The 16,510-nt window shown below is 44.7% G+C and overlaps 1 pseudogene; it reads left to right on the top strand.

The window, feature by feature from the left end:
- The first annotated feature begins 10,431 nt into the window (after positions 1-10,431).
- On the top strand, positions 10,432-11,319 carry LOC140639193 (peptidyl-prolyl cis-trans isomerase FKBP3 pseudogene; annotated as a pseudogene).
- The last annotated feature ends 5,191 nt before the right edge of the window (positions 11,320-16,510 follow it).

The following is a 16,510-nucleotide window of genomic DNA, read 5'->3' as shown; positions in this document are numbered from 1 at the left end:
AAAAACCCCAAAGCCAAAAGCCAAAATAACACAAAATCCAGTTTAGAGGGCATCTGGGTGCTCAGTGGTTTAGCATCTGCATTGGCTCAGAGTGTGATCCTGGGGTCCTGGGATTGAGTCCCGCATTGGGCTCCCTGCAGGGAGCCTGCTTTTCCCTCTGCCCATGTCTCTGTGTCTCTCTGTGCGTCTTTCATGAATAAATAAATAAAATCTTTAAAAACAAAAACAAAATTCGGTTAGAAAATGGGCAAGAGACACAAACAATCCACCCAAGAGGATACACAGATGGCAAATAAGCCCATGAAAAGCCGTTGAACAGCATTAGGCATGAGGGAAACGCAAATTCAAACCTTGACAAGATCTCCCTTTGTAGCTACCAAGATGGCTAAAGTTTAAGAAAAAGTGTGACAACCCCAAATGCTGACAAGAGTGTGGAGAAACGGGATCACTCGTACAACTGCTGGTCAGAATGTGTAGCAGCGTATGGCCAGCTGGAAAACAGCTTGGCAGTTTTAAAAACCTACATGTCACATTAATAAAGTAATATTGGATTATTTTTATTTTTTTTTTTTTACTTATGATAGTCACACACAGAGAGAGACACACACACACAGGAGGAGGGAGAAGCAGGCTCCATGCCGGGAACCCGACGCGGGACTCGATCCCGCATCTCCAGGATCACGCCCTGGGCCAAAGGCAGGTGCCAAACCGCTGCGCTACCCAGGGATCCCCGTAGTATTGGATTATAAGGCAAAGTATGGAATACATATCCATGAATCCATGCTGATGCAAATCAATGAATAAATAAACAAATGAGGGAGAAGAAAGACATCTCCTGTGCAGAAGAATTCCAGATAATTTCCAAAGAAACTATCCTCAAGGAGGTGAAGCATCTCTGTGCATGGTGACTTCCTTACAAAAGAATAGTATGGAAAGGTGGTAAAAAAGAGTAATTTACGATGGAAAATCTGTGTGACCAAGGTCAACGTCATGTTGATTGTAGGGACCCTTGGTACAATATGATGAAAATAATTCAAACATGCAACAACTTGAATGAAATCTCCAGAAGTATGCTATGCTGAGTGAGGAAAAGCCACCCCCAAAAGGTTCCATACTGAAGGATTCTTATTCATGTTGTGCCCAAGATCGCGAATCTGAGAAACCGCCAAGGAGCCCACACCGATGCAATCACACGAGGGCTTATTTACAAGCTCGAGCCTGGGTCCAGGTATACCCGACGCAGCGGAGCAGGGACTTGGACCCCAGACCAAGAGGCTTAGCAACTTTATAGGGGCCAGTGGCCAAGGGGATACGCAGAAAGTTGCACAGTCGTGCTGGTCCGCTGAGCCGGATTTCCGATTAGGGTGTGTCCTGGTCTTTGACTAGGGCGGGGCAGTGCCCTAAGTAATAAGCGGGTCAGCACAAGGCGGGTGCAGCCCAAAATGGTCAGTCCTGCTCTGTTTGTCCAGGGGTGGGGGTTGTTCAATTTCCTGGGTCCCACAATTCATAAAACATTCTTAAGGGGATCCCTGGGTGGCTCAGCGGTTCGGCGCCTGCCTTTGGCCCAGGGCGCGATCCTGGAGTCCCGGGATCGAGTCCCGCGTCGGGCTCCCGGTGCATGGAGCCTGCTTCTCCCTCCTCCTGTGCTTCTGCCTCTCTCTCTCTCTCTCTCTATCATGAATAAATAAATAAAATCTTTAAAAAAAATTCTTAAAATGACAAATTATAGAAATGGAGAAAAACAGTGTCAAGGTTTCAAGAGGAGGTGGGGGTGGAAGGGAATGGGTGTGGCTGTAAAAGCCTCCATCAGGGGTCTTTGTGGTGATGGAAATACTCTGTATCTTGGTTGTATCAATGCCAATATCCTGGGTGTGATAATGTACTGTATTTGTGAGATGTCACCTTGGAGGAAACTGGGTAAAGGAACACCAGATCACACTATACTTTCCTGAGAACTGTGTGTGAACTTGCACTTATCTCAAAATAAAAAGTGTAATTAAAAATTTTTTTAAAAAGGCAGGGGCGCCTGGGTGGCTCAGCGGTTGATGTCTGCCTTTGGCTAAGGGTGTGATCCCGGGGTCCTGGGATCGAGTCCCACATCAGGCTCCCTGCATGGGGCCTGCTTCTCCCTCTGCCTATGTCTCTGCCTCTCTCTGTGTGTCTCTCATGAATATATAAATGAAATCTTTTTTAAAATGAAGAAGCAAAAAAAACTAGAAACTACTGAAATGACCACCAACAGTTAAATACTTTCTGCTACTTCATCTAAACCAAGAAATTCCAGACAATTGATACAAATGAGATAAATCCATATGCACTCATATAGAAAGACTACTACATTATTAAAAATATTTTATTCATTTATTCATGAGAGACAAAGAGAGAGGCAGAGACATAGGCAGAAACCTCCCCATGGGGACCCTGATGCGAGACTCAAGTCTGGGACCCCAGGATCATGCCCTGAACTGAGCCAAAGGCAGATGCTCAACCACTGAGCCACCCAGGTGTCTCGACTACATTTTTTATTAAATGAAACTATAAATGTTTTACTAAGTGAAAAAGCAAGGTAAAGTGTAGTATATGGAGTGTGAGCACTTTCCTGTACATTTTTTAAAGGATATGTGTGTGTGTGTGTGTGTGTGTGTGTGTATAATTGCAAAGAGTATAATTTCCAGGATATTATAAACATTGTAGTTTTAAAATCATTATGTCATTCCTCCAAAGCTATGCAATGGAATGCAAATAACATATTGACTTTTATATATACCCAACAATTATTTTATTTTATTTTTTAGAAAAAAATTTAAGAGATTTTATTTGTTTACTTGAGAGAGTCCGAGCAGTGGGAGGAGCGGAGGGAGAGGGAGAAGCAGACTCCCCTCTGAGCAGGGAGCCCGATGTGGGGTTTGATCGCAGGACCCCAGAATCACAAGCTGAGCTGAAGGCAGACACTTAACCGACTGAGCCACCCAGGAGCCGCCAACAACCATTTTTAAAATATGCAAATAAGCCCATCTTAAGCAGTTGGAAATTTTATACAGTTCCTGTTTACTCCTTGAATTTCCATTTTCATTTTACTTAACCCCCATCCCAGATTTTATTAAGCCAAAAAATTTTTATTGATCATCCTATCATACCTCTCCCCCCAATAATATATGTAATATATTATGGAATATTGCATATATGATACATACACACATACATAGAGAAATTAATACTTTTATAAATTTTCTGTGACCACTGCCTCTGAATGTTCATTTTATCCCCTTCTGGATTGAGTTATCATCACAACTATTAGTAGTAAACAATGGATCTGTATAACGCAACTGCACTACAAATGTTGATAATTAATTACTAAACATAAAAAAATTTATTGGGGATCCCTGGGTGGCGCAGCGGTTTGGCGCCTGCCTTTGGCCCAGGGCGCAATCCTGGAGACCCGGGATCGAATCCCACGTCGGGCTCCCGGTGCACGGAGCCTGCTTCTCCCTCTGCCTATGTCTCTGCGCCTCTCTCTCTCTCTCTCTCTCTCTGTGTGACTATCATAAATAAATTAAAAAAAATTTATTGGAAATGTATCTTTTTTAAAGATTTTGTTTATTTGAGAGAAAGAGAGAGAGAGAGAGCATGAGTGGGATAGAGGCAGAGGGAGAAGCAGACTCCCTGCTAAGTAGGGAGCTTGACTCGGGATTCGATCCCAGGACCCTGGGATCATTGCCTGAGCCAAAGGCAGATGCTCAACCGCTGAGCCACCCAGGCACCCTGGAAATGCATCTTTTAATGAAATGGATAGAACAGATTTTATTTATTCAGTGGGTTCATATATCCCAAGATGACTATAGTTTACTTCTGCCAGACAAGGTTCAACATCAATTTCCATTTTCCATTTTTACTCTTTTTTTTAATTTTTTATTTATTTATGATAGTCACACACAGAGAGAGAGAGAGAGGCAGAGACACAGGCAGAGGGAGAAGCAGGCTCCATGCACCGGGAGCCCGACGTGGGATTCGATCCCGGGTCTCCAGGATCACGCCCTGGGCCAAAGGCAGGCGCCAAACCGCTGCGCCACCCAGGGATCTCTCCATTTTCCATTTTTATAGATGTAGGCATGGAGCAACCTTTCACAGAAAATAAATAGAAGGGGACTGTAAGAGGTTTCCTAGAGTTATGCTACATACTTCTTTGATCATTGTATTATATGCCAAACATAACCTAGTGTCTATTCTTTAAAAAATGTTTTTTAATCTGGCCACCTGAGTGGCTCAGTTGGTTGAGTGTTCCACTCTTGGACTTCAGTTCAGGTCATGATCTCAGGGCTGTGAGATCCAGCCCTGAGTCGAACTCTGTGCTGAGAATGGAGACCGCCTAAGATTCTTTCTCCCTCTCCCTCTGCTCCTCCCCATCCTCCCACTCACACTCTTTCTAAATAAATAAATAGGTTTTAATCAAGCTGACAGTTTTTTAAAAAGATTCATTTATTTATTCATGATAGATGTAGAGAGAGAAGGAGAGAGGCAGGCACAGGCTCAGGAGGAGAGAGAAGTAGGCTCCATGCCGGGAGCCCGACACGGGACTCGATGCTGGGACTCCAGAATCATGCCCTGGGCCAAAGGCAGGCGCCAGACCGCTGAGCCACCCAGGGATCCCTCAAGCTGACAGTTCTATGGTATCTCGTTCAATTTTGTTGGAAGCAAAGACCCCTTCTCATACCTACAAAAGGATTTGCCACTTGATCATTGTTATTATTCACTTTTTCAGTGCACACACCAGTATTTCTTTCTTTTTAAAAAATATTTTATTTATTTATTCATGAGACGCAGAGGGAGAGGGAGAAGCAGGCTCCCTGTGGAGCAGGAAGCCTGACATGGGACTCAATCCCAGGATCCCAGGTTTGTGACCTGAGCTGGATGCAGATGCTTAACCGACTGAGCCACCCAGGTGCCCCCAAACCAGTATTTATAAGTGTTGCCTCCCAGGTTTGAATTCCCAGGGCAGACACCAGGCAGGATTTGGGGTGGAAAGGACGCTCTTCTGGGAGCTTGGAGGAGAACAGTGAAAAAAGGGAGCCAATCATGTGAGGTGAGGATCTGGAAACTAAGTTTCTTGAACAGTTTCTCAATCTCTCTTCATTGTCCCCACTGTATGGAGATTTTTGAGACCTTTTCCTTCCTAATCACCCTTCCACTGAGGTTGTTTTTTTTTTTTTTCCACTGAGTTTTAAGGCCACAGATACACTACCTGTGTTGATGTACTTTGGCTCCTTGGAAATAGACACATTCCCAGCAACCCCATAGCACCTCCTGGACTTGCCCAAAGACACTGAAATGCCCAAGTTCCTTCTCAGGGGCCACTGCTGGATGGTGCTCTGTGAGTGTAGAGACCATGCATCCACTGTGAAAACTTTATACCTGGCACACAGCTTGGCATAGAATAATCATCAATGAAAGAACCAATCAACTGACGCTTACCTTCTTCCCTGCCACCCTCACCCCGGCCACTCACACACATCTGTATTGGTTAGCTACTGAACAGTAACAAACTGTCCCCAAACAGACTGACTTAAACCAACAATCATTCATTTAGCTCACGATTCTGCAAGTCTCAGGGGCACTTCTTGTCTGGGCTGACTTGCTTGATCTCAACCAGACTCTCCAGAATATCTGTGATCAGTTGGCATGTTGGCTGGGGCCTGAGTCTGGGGAGGAGCTCCTCCAGGACAGCTCATTTCTGCTCCATGTGGTCTTCCCATCCCATAGGCAAGCTGGCTTATTCACACCTTGGTCACCACATGGTTCCCCGGCAGCAAGAGGAGAAGCCCAGTGTCCAAGTACCTTCTAGTTGCTGCTCGTGTCTTGTCTCTTATCGTCCCATTGGCCAAAGCATGGCCACTCCCACTCGACACGCGAGTTGTAGAGAGAGACTCAGGCGGACTTTATGCCCATTTTTTGTGATCTGCTGCATCAGCAACACCAGCGCAAAAGCTGCTGCCCTTGGTAACTTTTTCCTATGCTTGGTTTCCTGCAATGTTCCTCCTAGCAGGATTTCACCGGAATATTCCAAGAGCCCCACTCCCTGATTCTCACTCCTCAAGGACCAGTCCTACCTCTCACTCCCTCGGTGGCCCCATCTCCTTGTTACCTCTAAATCATCTCCCTTCTGTCCTCTGGAAGCGTGATCCACCCTGAGAGTTCAGACCTCCCAGCACTCAAACTCATCCACAATTGGGAAACAATTGGTGGCTAAAATCAGAACAATGAGCCTTACCCGAGTTCCCAGAGCTCTCCCAGGTTCACTCTATTGTCCAATCTCTGAGTTTATAACAAGTTCTCTGTTTGCAGACAGAACAAGGTGATTTTGTCCTGCATTGAGCTTGGCCAGGTTTTGGATCTGGTTCCCTGCCCTTCTGTCCAGGAGTGCAACAGCCATTTGTGGTCTGGCCTGGAGAGGCACCTCACTTAAATCATCCTGCATTGGGGCAGCTGGGTAGCTCAGTGGTTTAGCACTGCCTTCAGCCCAGAGCCTGATCCTGAAGACCCCAGGATGGAGTCCCACTTCAGGCTCCCTGCGTGGAGCCTGCTTCTCCCTCTGCCTGTGTCTCTGCCTCTCTCTCTCTCCCTTCTCTCTCTCTCTCTCTCTCTCTCTGTCTCATAAACAAATAAAACCTTAAAAAAATAAACCATCCTGCATTATTGCAGGAGCTCTTGCTCCCAGAGGCATTGCCCTAACCCACCGCCCCCACTCCGCCCCCTACTCCTGGTGTGGATCTCGAAGCTGACAAACGTTAAGTAAGACCCTACCAATACCAAGTGTGACCATATTCATAACTACTGGGGTGACCACCATTCATGAATGCCTGAATCTCCCCCTCCCCAGCAATCTGAATTCCAAGGATGTTTACCTAGAGTAGCTATAAATCAAACACCTTGATAAGGCAGGATCACATCATCCTTCACACCGTGACTACTGAGTCATCAGAGCACTCAATTATCACGGTAATTATATTGGTTTATTTATCTGTTCATCGGCTTCACTGTCTCTCAGTGCCTGATACATAGAAGGTGCTAAATGAATACTCGTGGAATGCATAAGAATGATGACAAGCTCGGGGAAGGACTGTGAAGACAAAGGTGCTAAGTTATCGCAACAGGGGACGTGTACAGGCTAATAGGGGAGAACTTCTCTGGGGAAGTGATATTCCCACTAAGCTTTAAGGGGAAGACTGAGTCAGGAAAGGGAAGAGAAAAAAAAAAAAAGGAAAGGGAAGAGCAGGTGCTCAGGCCCGCAGAGGCAGAGTCTGAGCAGGTTAAGGAAAAAAGTGCTGTGGGCAGGAGCAAAGTGGCACAGGATGAGGTGGGAGAAGTGAGGGAGGGCCAGACCACATAGGGTCCAGGGTCTTATGAGCCACATGAAGGAGACGGATTTCATACCAAGGGGAAGAAGGGTCCTCTGGGGCTTCAAGGGCGTGTGTGGGTGTGGAGAGGTCCATTTTATACTTGTGGCAGCTACCTCAGAATGAAGCTCTTACACTTTCTTTTGAAGACCTCAGCCCCTCCACATGGCTGGCTTTTAAAGCATTTGGCTCTGGACCACGCAGCCATTTTGACCTACAGGTCTTCCCTGAGGGCTCTGACCTTAAACTCACTGCCAGGGCATCTTGTATAAAATGCCCAGCTTTCAGGAACAATGTTTAGGCACATCAGTTCTGCAGGCCTTTTTCACTGTCCCCAAATTTTCTAACCTCTATTCCTGAATTAATCTAGCGCCCCAGAGATATAGAATTGGACTGCACTGTTTGGCCCCCTGGAACTTTGGTATTACAGCATGGACAGGCTCACATTAAAGGGTCCTGGCAGCAGCTACACACCCAGGCCTCCAGCATTCACAGAGAGCTCACTGAGGGTGCTCACGAGAAGCTTCTTGGGTCTCCGTGTAGGAGGAGCTGTGCCTCTCTTGATCATAAAGCTGGCTGTGATTTTATGTAAACTGGAGCATGTTTCCATCCCTGTGAGGACTCGGGGGAATCAGATTTGCAGCCTGCTTCCAGTACCTGTGTGAACAATAAAATATGCACATCTCTTGTAATTTGCTGAACTTATGTTCACTGCCCTAAGCATTTATTTTCACCTTTTGTGGTGATGTAGTTCTATTAGCCCTCTCAATTCCTTTCATGGAACAAGGAGGGACATAAAAAAAGTAAACCAAAATCAAAATTCTTTGCCCATGGCAGGCATTTTATTCATAACCATCTACACCTTCCCCCTGCCCAAAGGAAAGTTAAAAAAAAAAACCTCTAAAATGAAAGTATAGTTTGATTCTGCTTTGAACTTGATAAAATTTCTGATACTATGTAAACCTATTCTCTGTGCAGTAGAGCAAACACATTCAGAATGACTTCACTTTGGGTGGCTGATGACCTAAAAGCTTTCCAATCTCTTTCTCTCTTGCCCATCTTGGATTACAAAAGCCAGAAATCCAGATATTCTGTTTCCCAGCCCTGCTTGCAATTAGACTAAGCTCCAGGGTGGCAAGATTTAGCAAATAAAGATAGGGGACAAACACCCAGGGAAATTTGAATTTCAGATGAGCTGATTAACATTCAGTATAATGTTACTGATACTTTAAAAGTTCTGTGCTATTGATCTGAAATTCGGATTTAATCTGTATCTTATTTAGCAATCCTATCTGGTTTCTACTATGAGATGTAGAGGAAAGTCTACTGGAGCACATCTGGGAACAATTTTATTCTGGATAAAAAGGTAGAGGCTACTGAAGAAAAGGCCCATCTTTTTTCCTATTGAGAATGCCACTACGATGCCTGGAAGTCTAGCAGCAACTTTATGATCATAAGGTAATAAACAACATATTAAAAGTCAACATCCTGATGAAGACAGAGCCCAAAGAGCAAACAGGTCTTTAATGATACTCTTCAATATTTTATTACTAAAACTGAAAGCATTCTAGATACTCACTGGTGTTTTGGTGGGTTTGGGGTTTTTGGGTTTTGTTTTGTTGTTTCTTGTTAGTAATTGTTTCTGCTACTAAATACTCAAAAGCCTCACATAGAACTATACTTTTGGAGGAAAAGAGCCACTCTTCATCACTGACATATAGAACAGCTCCAAAGTAAGAAATGAGCCAATCTCATAAATGTGGAAATTTATCAGGAATAAAGGAGAAAATGAAGCAGCAGGACAACCATACCTGTAAGCAATGGTGATGGCAGGGGATTTTCCTGTGCTGTTGGGAGCAAGGATAGACAGGTACATATAAGGCAACAGTCAAAGCACAAGTTCTAGAACCAAGCTGCCTGGCTTCAAGCCTACTTCCATCATTTATTGGCTCTATGACTTTGGACAAATTACCAAATGTCCATGTGCCCTTATTTCTTCATGTAAGATGAGGATGAAAACAGAACATGACACAGATGTGTTATAAGGACAGGATGAGTTAATACAAGTAAAGCTATTAGAAACACAAATATATAATTTATTAGTGATTGTGGGTGGCACACAGTCAGGCTCCCTCGCACATGCTCATCATCTAGCCAGGGGCACTCTTCCCTCACCTCTTTGTGTGACACTTCCTCTGGAAAGCTTCCTTGATGAGTCTACCATGGCTAAGTTGCTTCAGTGATGTGAATCTGTGGCTTTCCCACATGTCTGCCATGCTTTGTGGCAAGTCATGTTTAACTTCTCCAGAAATGTCTTCTCCGGAAGAATGGAAGCTCCTTAAGGACATATATCATGTGTGTCCTGCTCATCTTTTAGTAATAAAAGAATGATGGAAGGAAGGAAGTGTCAAGGAAGCGTGCATTGGGGATGGATGGTGAAGGTGTGATGTGGCAATGAAACTCAGAAAACACACAGTCCAAGGAGAGAGACAACAGCATTACATACGGCCCAGTGTCAGTCAATTGGAGAGTGAGACTATAGGTGCAGGATGAACTCCATCTCAGTGCTCTCCTTGCTGTCTAAGAACCAGGTGTTAAGTTGTTAGGGAGGCTAGGGTGGACAAGCTCGTGGTGGCCCAGAGGAGTGCAGGAGGTTGAGAATAAAGACCCAAAAGCCCAGGTGTCAGACAGTGGAAGACCAAATCATGGTGGCAGTAGGACAGGGGAGATGGATGTGAGAATTTACACTGCTTCAAAGAAAGCAACAGAATGTGGCTACTAAGTTGATGAGGAGAGCAAGAAAAAGCAAGGAGTCAATGACTCTGAGGATGCTGAGTAGAGTGGGGGTCTACTGGCAAAGAAGGCAGAGCTTCTACAGAAGAGCTACATAAAAGGGGGAAGGGATGCTGTTGCTTTGAGGAATATTGAGTTTGAGGAGCTAGGGAGACAATCAAGAGGAGATGCAAGATACCCACCTGGAAAAGCAGCCTAGGAGGCACACAGCTGGAGACAAGTTCACCAGGGAGGCAGTGGGGGGAAGATGGCGGTGGCTGTTCCACAGCGGCCCTGGACCGTGGAGCAGCTGTGCAGTGAGCGACTACCCAAGAAGGACATTATCAAGTTTCTATAGGACCACGGTTCAGATTTGTTTCTTGCAGAATGTAAGGTATTAGGAAACATTAAAAATGTGGCCCAGGGGATCCCTGGGTGGCTCAGCGGTTTAGCGCCTGCCTTTGGCCCAGGGCGCGATCCTGGAGTCCCGGGATCGAGTCCCACGTCAGGCTCCCGGCATGGAGCCTACTTCTCCCTCCTCCTGTGTCTCTGCCTCTCTCTCTCTGTCTATGATAAATAAATAAATAAATCTTTAAAAAAAAATGTGGCCCAGACAGCTAACAAGGACCATTTGGTTACAGCCTACAACCATCTTTTTGAAAGTAAGTGTTTCAAAGGTACTAAAAGTATAAGTAAAGTGTCTGAGCAGGTGAAAAATGTGAAGCCTAATGAAGATAAACCCAAAGAAAACAAATGTGAAGAGACTCTGGATGAGGGTCCACCAAAATATATAAGATATGTCCTTAAAAAAAGGAGATAAAACCAACTTTCCCAAAACGGGAGATGTTGTTCACTGCTGGTATACAGGAACACTACAGGATGGGACTGTTTTTGATACTAATATTCAAACCAGTTCAAAGAAGAAAAATGCCAAACCTTTAAGTTTTAAGGTTGGAATAGGCAAAGTTATCAGAGGATGGGATAAAGCACTCTTAACTATGAGTAAAGGAGAAAAGGCTTGACTAGAGATTGAACCTGAATGGGCTTATGGAAAGAAAGCCTGACGCCAAAATTCCACCAAATGCAAAACTCATTTTTGAAGTGAAATTAGTGGATATTGATTGAAATAGCAATGCTTCAGATATAAAGCCATTAGAAATAAAACATGGCCTTGAAGAAACTTATGTAACTACAACTCGTTACTATTGTAAGGGAAGAGTCAACCGGAAAATTCAAGAACTCAGATATTGTTTACCCAATCCCCAACTTTTAATATATGTAATCCATCATAATTCCCTAAGTTTGAAATATTTTACTGCAGCTGTGTAAAATATTAGTTAAGGTGAAATGACTTTCCTTTTACCTCATGTTGTAAACTAAAAGGCTCAATAAAAACTTATTCAGTGTCCAAAAAAAAAAGTTCACCATAAGAACCAGATAGAAGGGATCCCTGGGTGGCGCAGCGGTTTGGCGCCTGCCTTTGGCCCAGGGCGCGATCCTGGAGACCCGGGATCGAATCCCACATCGGGCTCCCGGTGCATGGAGCCTGCTTCTCCCTCTGCCTGTGTCTCTGCCTCTCTCTCTCTCTCTGTGACTATCATAAATAAATAAAAATTAAAAAAAAAATTAAAAAAAAAAAAAAAAAGAACCAGATAGAAGATCAATATGGAAATCAAGGACTTGACAAGCAGTATAAATAAACTGGATCTGACAGACATCTACAGAACATTCTACCCAACGACAGCATACTGCACGCTTTTCTCAACGTTCTCTAGGATAGACTATATGTTACGCTGCAAAAATTAATCTTAATACATTTTGAGAGACTGGGATCATACAAAGTATCTTTTCCTATCATAAGTGGAATGAAACTAGAAATTATCAGCAGAAGGAAAACTGGTAAATTCATGAGAATATGGAAATTAAACAGCACATTCTTTTATTTTTATTTATTTTATTTATTTATTTTTATTTATTTATGATAGTCACAGAGAGAGAGAGAGAGAGAGAGAGGCAGAGACACAGGCAGAGGGAGAAGCAGGCTCCATGCACCGGGAGCCCGATGTGGGATTCGATCCCGGGTCTCCAGGATCGCGCCCTGGGCCAAAGGCAGGCGCCAAACCGCTGCACCACCCAGGGATCCCTATTTTTATTTATGATAGGCACACAGTGAGAGAGAGAGAGAGAGAGAGAGAGAGAGAGGCAGAGACACAGGCAGAGGGAGAAGCAGGCTCCATGCACCGAGAGCCCGACGCCTGGGCCAAAGGCAGGCGCCAACTGCTGCGCCACCCAGGGATCCCCTAAACAGCACATTCTTTTTTTTTTTTTTTTAATTTTTATTTTTTTATGATAGTCACAGAGAGAGAGAGAGAGAGAGGCAGAGACACAGGCAGAGGGAGAAGCAGGCTCCATGCACCGGGAGCCTGACGTGGGATTCGATCCCGGGTCTCCAGGATCGCGCCCCGGGGCCAAAGGCAGGCGCTAAACTGCTGCGCCACCCAGGGATCCCTAAACAGCACATTCTTTAACCAACATACCACAAAAGAAATCAGAAGGAAAATTAGGAAATATTTTTTAAAAATGAAAATGAAAACACAGCACACCAAAACTTATGGGATGTTCCAAAATAAGTGCTAAGAGGGACATGTATAACTCTAAACACTAAAAAAGAAGTGAGATCGGGGGTGGTTGAGTGGCTTAGTCAGTTAAGTGTCCAATTCTTTTTTTTTTTTTTTTAAGATGTATTTATTTCAGAGACAGAGAGTATGAACAGGAGGGGCAGAGGGAGAGATGGAATCTCAAGCAGACTCCATGCTGAGTACAAAGCCCAGTGCAGGGCCCACCCCACAACCCTGAAATCATGACCTGAGCTGAATCGAAGAGTCAGACACTTAACCACCTGAGCCACCCAGGCACCTGTAGTGCCTGATTCTTGATCTCAGGGTCATGAGTTCAAGCTCCAAAGAAAGAGAGAGGGAGGAAAAAAATATAAAGATTAAAAAAAAGGAAGCAAGATCGCAAATAAAAAATGTGCATCTTAAATTTACATCCTAAGGTACTAGAAAAAACTAAACCCGAAGCTTGTAGAAGGATGGAAATAAGATTACAGCAGACACCAATGAAGTCGAGAATAGAAAGAGAAAATAAACAGAACCAAAAACATATTCTTTAAAAAGATCAACCAAAATGACAACCTTTACTGACAAAAAGAAGACAGGATGCATATGACTAAAATTGGAAATGAGAGTGAGAATATTACTAATGATTTTACTGATCATTACCAGTGATTTCTGTAATGATTTTACAGAAATAAAAAGGATTATAAGTATGATAAACAATCACATGCTAACAAATTGGATAACTGAGAATAAACAAATTTCTAGAAACCTACTACCTACCAAGACCAAATTATGAAAAAACAGAAAATCTGAATAGATGTATACATGGTGAGGATATTTAATTAGTAATTTAAAACCTCTGAACAAAGGAAAGTCCAGATCAGATGGCTTCACTGGTGAATTCTACCAAGTATGTATGTATGTATTATTTATTTTATTTTCTATCAAGCATTTAAAGAAGAATACGAATCCTCAAAATTGAAGAGGAGGGAACACTTCCGAACTCAGTCTATGAGCCTAGCGTTACTCTGGTACCAAAACTAGACAAAGATGCCACCAATGACCGATGTGGGACTCTATCCCAGGAGCCTGGGATCACGACCTGAGCTGAAGGCAGATGCTCAACCACTGAGCCCCAGGAATAAGATTTCTGATACATGCTGCATGGATGAAACTTGATGACAGTATGCTAAGTCTAATAAGACAGACACAAAGAACAAATATTGTGTGATTACACCTTATGAGGTACCTAGAATAACCAAAGGCATGGAGTTAACCAAAGGATAGAATGGCCAAAGGCAGGGAGGGAGAGAAAAAGAGAGGGAGGGAGGGAGGGAGGAGACAGAAGAGAGGAGGGAGAGAGGAGGAGCGAGGCGGAGGGAGGAAGAAGCCCATGGTGATCCATGAACACCAAGTCCTGGGCTTCCAGGAAGAGGAGGAAGCCCTGGGCATGGAGAGAGGGGAAAAGGAGGGACAGGTCGATGGAGGGGTGTCTAGGAAGCCAAGGGAGGGGCAGTGAGAACACCCCTAAAGGAGAAAGCTGGTCACCATGGCAGATGTTGCCAAGAAGTTGAGACGGCCAAGCACTGAGAAGGGGTCACCGGGTGTGGTGGTTTCGGTGTCACTGATGTCCTTCTGAATTAAGCAGCATGTGTAGAAATTATTACAAGAGGTTTTAGATGAGAGCGCGGGAGAAGAGGGAGCAAGTGGCAAGAACTCCCGCAGAAAGTGGGGTTCAAGTTCCAACCTGAAAGGGAACACACTTCAGGTATTAGTTCTTCTTTAATGCTTGGTAGAATTCACCAGTGAAGCCATCTGGTCCGTGGCAGGGGCAGGGCATGAAAGCAGACCCCCTGCGGGAAGAGGGGCGACCCTCTGCCCTTGGCAGCCCTCTGCACTCCCATGAGAAACCGTGAGATGCTGGTGCCACCGTGCCGTGCTTCTCAACTTCAGCATTTCCAATGATCACCTCCAGGATTTCTGCAACATCTCTGGACTACCCCTGCTAGAATTTTCCTAGTAATTGTCTTTAAAGGAACTCCCCTGTAAAATGAAATCGGTAGGTACCTTAAGGGACGTCTCATAACACAACTGTCAATCGGAATGGTGCATCATTTGCCCTGAATAGAAGGTCATCCATAAAAAGAAAAAAAAAAAAAAAAAAGAGAGAGAGAGAGAGAAATCTAATGGAAGCGAAGCAAGGTGTTTTGAATTTTAGCCAGACTCTGCTGCTGCCTGTTAGTGAGGTGCTGGCGCTCTGACCTGAACCTCTGATGAAAACCAAAACCAGGGATCCCTGGGTGGCGCAGCAGTTTGGCGCCTGCCTTTGGCCCAGGGCGCGATCCTGGAGACCCGGGATCGAATCCCACATCGGGCTCCCGGCGCATGGAGCCTGCTTCTCCCTCTGCCTGTGTCTCTGCCTCTCTCTCTCTCTGTAACTATCATAAATAAATAAAAATTAAAAAAAAAAAAGATTAAAAAAAAAAAGAAAACCAAAACCAGAACATCAGGAACAATCTAACATGGTATGTATGTGTGTGTGTATGTATGTATATATATGTACATACACATATAATGTGCGTGCGTGTATATATATCCCCACATAGAAATGAAGTTTCAAAAAGCAATACTCACCTTTCCTACTAGTAATGTGCTGTAACATTTTCTATTCTAATCTTTCCAAAATAGTGGATTTGATCCAGTACATGGATTCACCATCTACGAATGGCTTGGTTCCAGTTTCAAAACCATTGGACTAGTGAATGTTACATTAAGTGTTAAAGACCTACCAGTACCTGCCTGAGAATTTTTCCTGGAACTTAAGAAGGCTCAAAAGATTCCTGTAAAGGAAGTGACTTTTTCACAGGGAGATTTGATATTATCTCACATTGTATCAGTGTCAACCCCCCAACAGGCTCACTGTCATGCAGTAGTATGCAGCACACGCTCTCAAACCCTGACCCAGGATCCTGCTCAGTGGGAGAGGGGAGGGGCAGGCGGCTTTTCACTGCTATCCTGTGCACGTAGGCTCAGGTTCACAGCCCCAGTCAATAACCAGAAAGTTGGTCAAGGGTGGATTGGCCTTATGTTTCTGAATTACAGGGTAAGCGCCCTCAGCCCTATTCACCTGTATAACTGCATTAGTACCCTGTGGCTGCTGTAACAAATCAGCACAAACCTTGAGGCTTAAAACACTAATAGTCTCTTACAGTTCAAGAGGCTAGAAATTCAGGATCCATCTCACTGGGCTCTGGTTGTCCGCGATGCTTGGTTGCCAGCCACGCTCATTTCCTCTAGAGGCTCCTAGAGTCTGTCTCCAGCTCTTTCCAGCGGCTAGTGGCCACCCACATGCTTGGTTCAGCTCCCTCCCCATCTCCAAAGTGCACTGTTCCTCGCTGGGCCCAATGGCACACCTCCTTCTCCTTCCACCCTCCCACCTCTCCTTGTAAGAACCCTGTGAGTGTACCCGGCTACACAGGTACTCCTGGGCAGTCTCCCCATCTCAGAGACCTTAGCATAATCATACCTGCAAGCCCTCTTTGTTATATGAGGTAACACATTCAGAGGTTCAAGGGGCAGGAGTGGACATTTTAGGGGCCACTGTCCAGCTGGCTGCAAGAGCGGGCAGGTCGGGGTCAGGGCAGAGACAGAGGCAGAATCCCACCCCCTGGTGGAGGTGGAGAACCGGGTCAAGGTGCCAGGTGCAACATCAGGTGCCATCACACGAGC

This window comes from Canis lupus, chromosome 8 (assembly GCF_048164855.1).
Source record: "Canis lupus baileyi chromosome 8, mCanLup2.hap1, whole genome shotgun sequence".
Classification (NCBI taxonomy): domain Eukaryota; kingdom Metazoa; phylum Chordata; class Mammalia; order Carnivora; family Canidae; genus Canis; species Canis lupus.
Note: the sequence above shows the minus strand (reverse complement) of the source record. Positions and strands in the feature narration are given on the sequence as shown.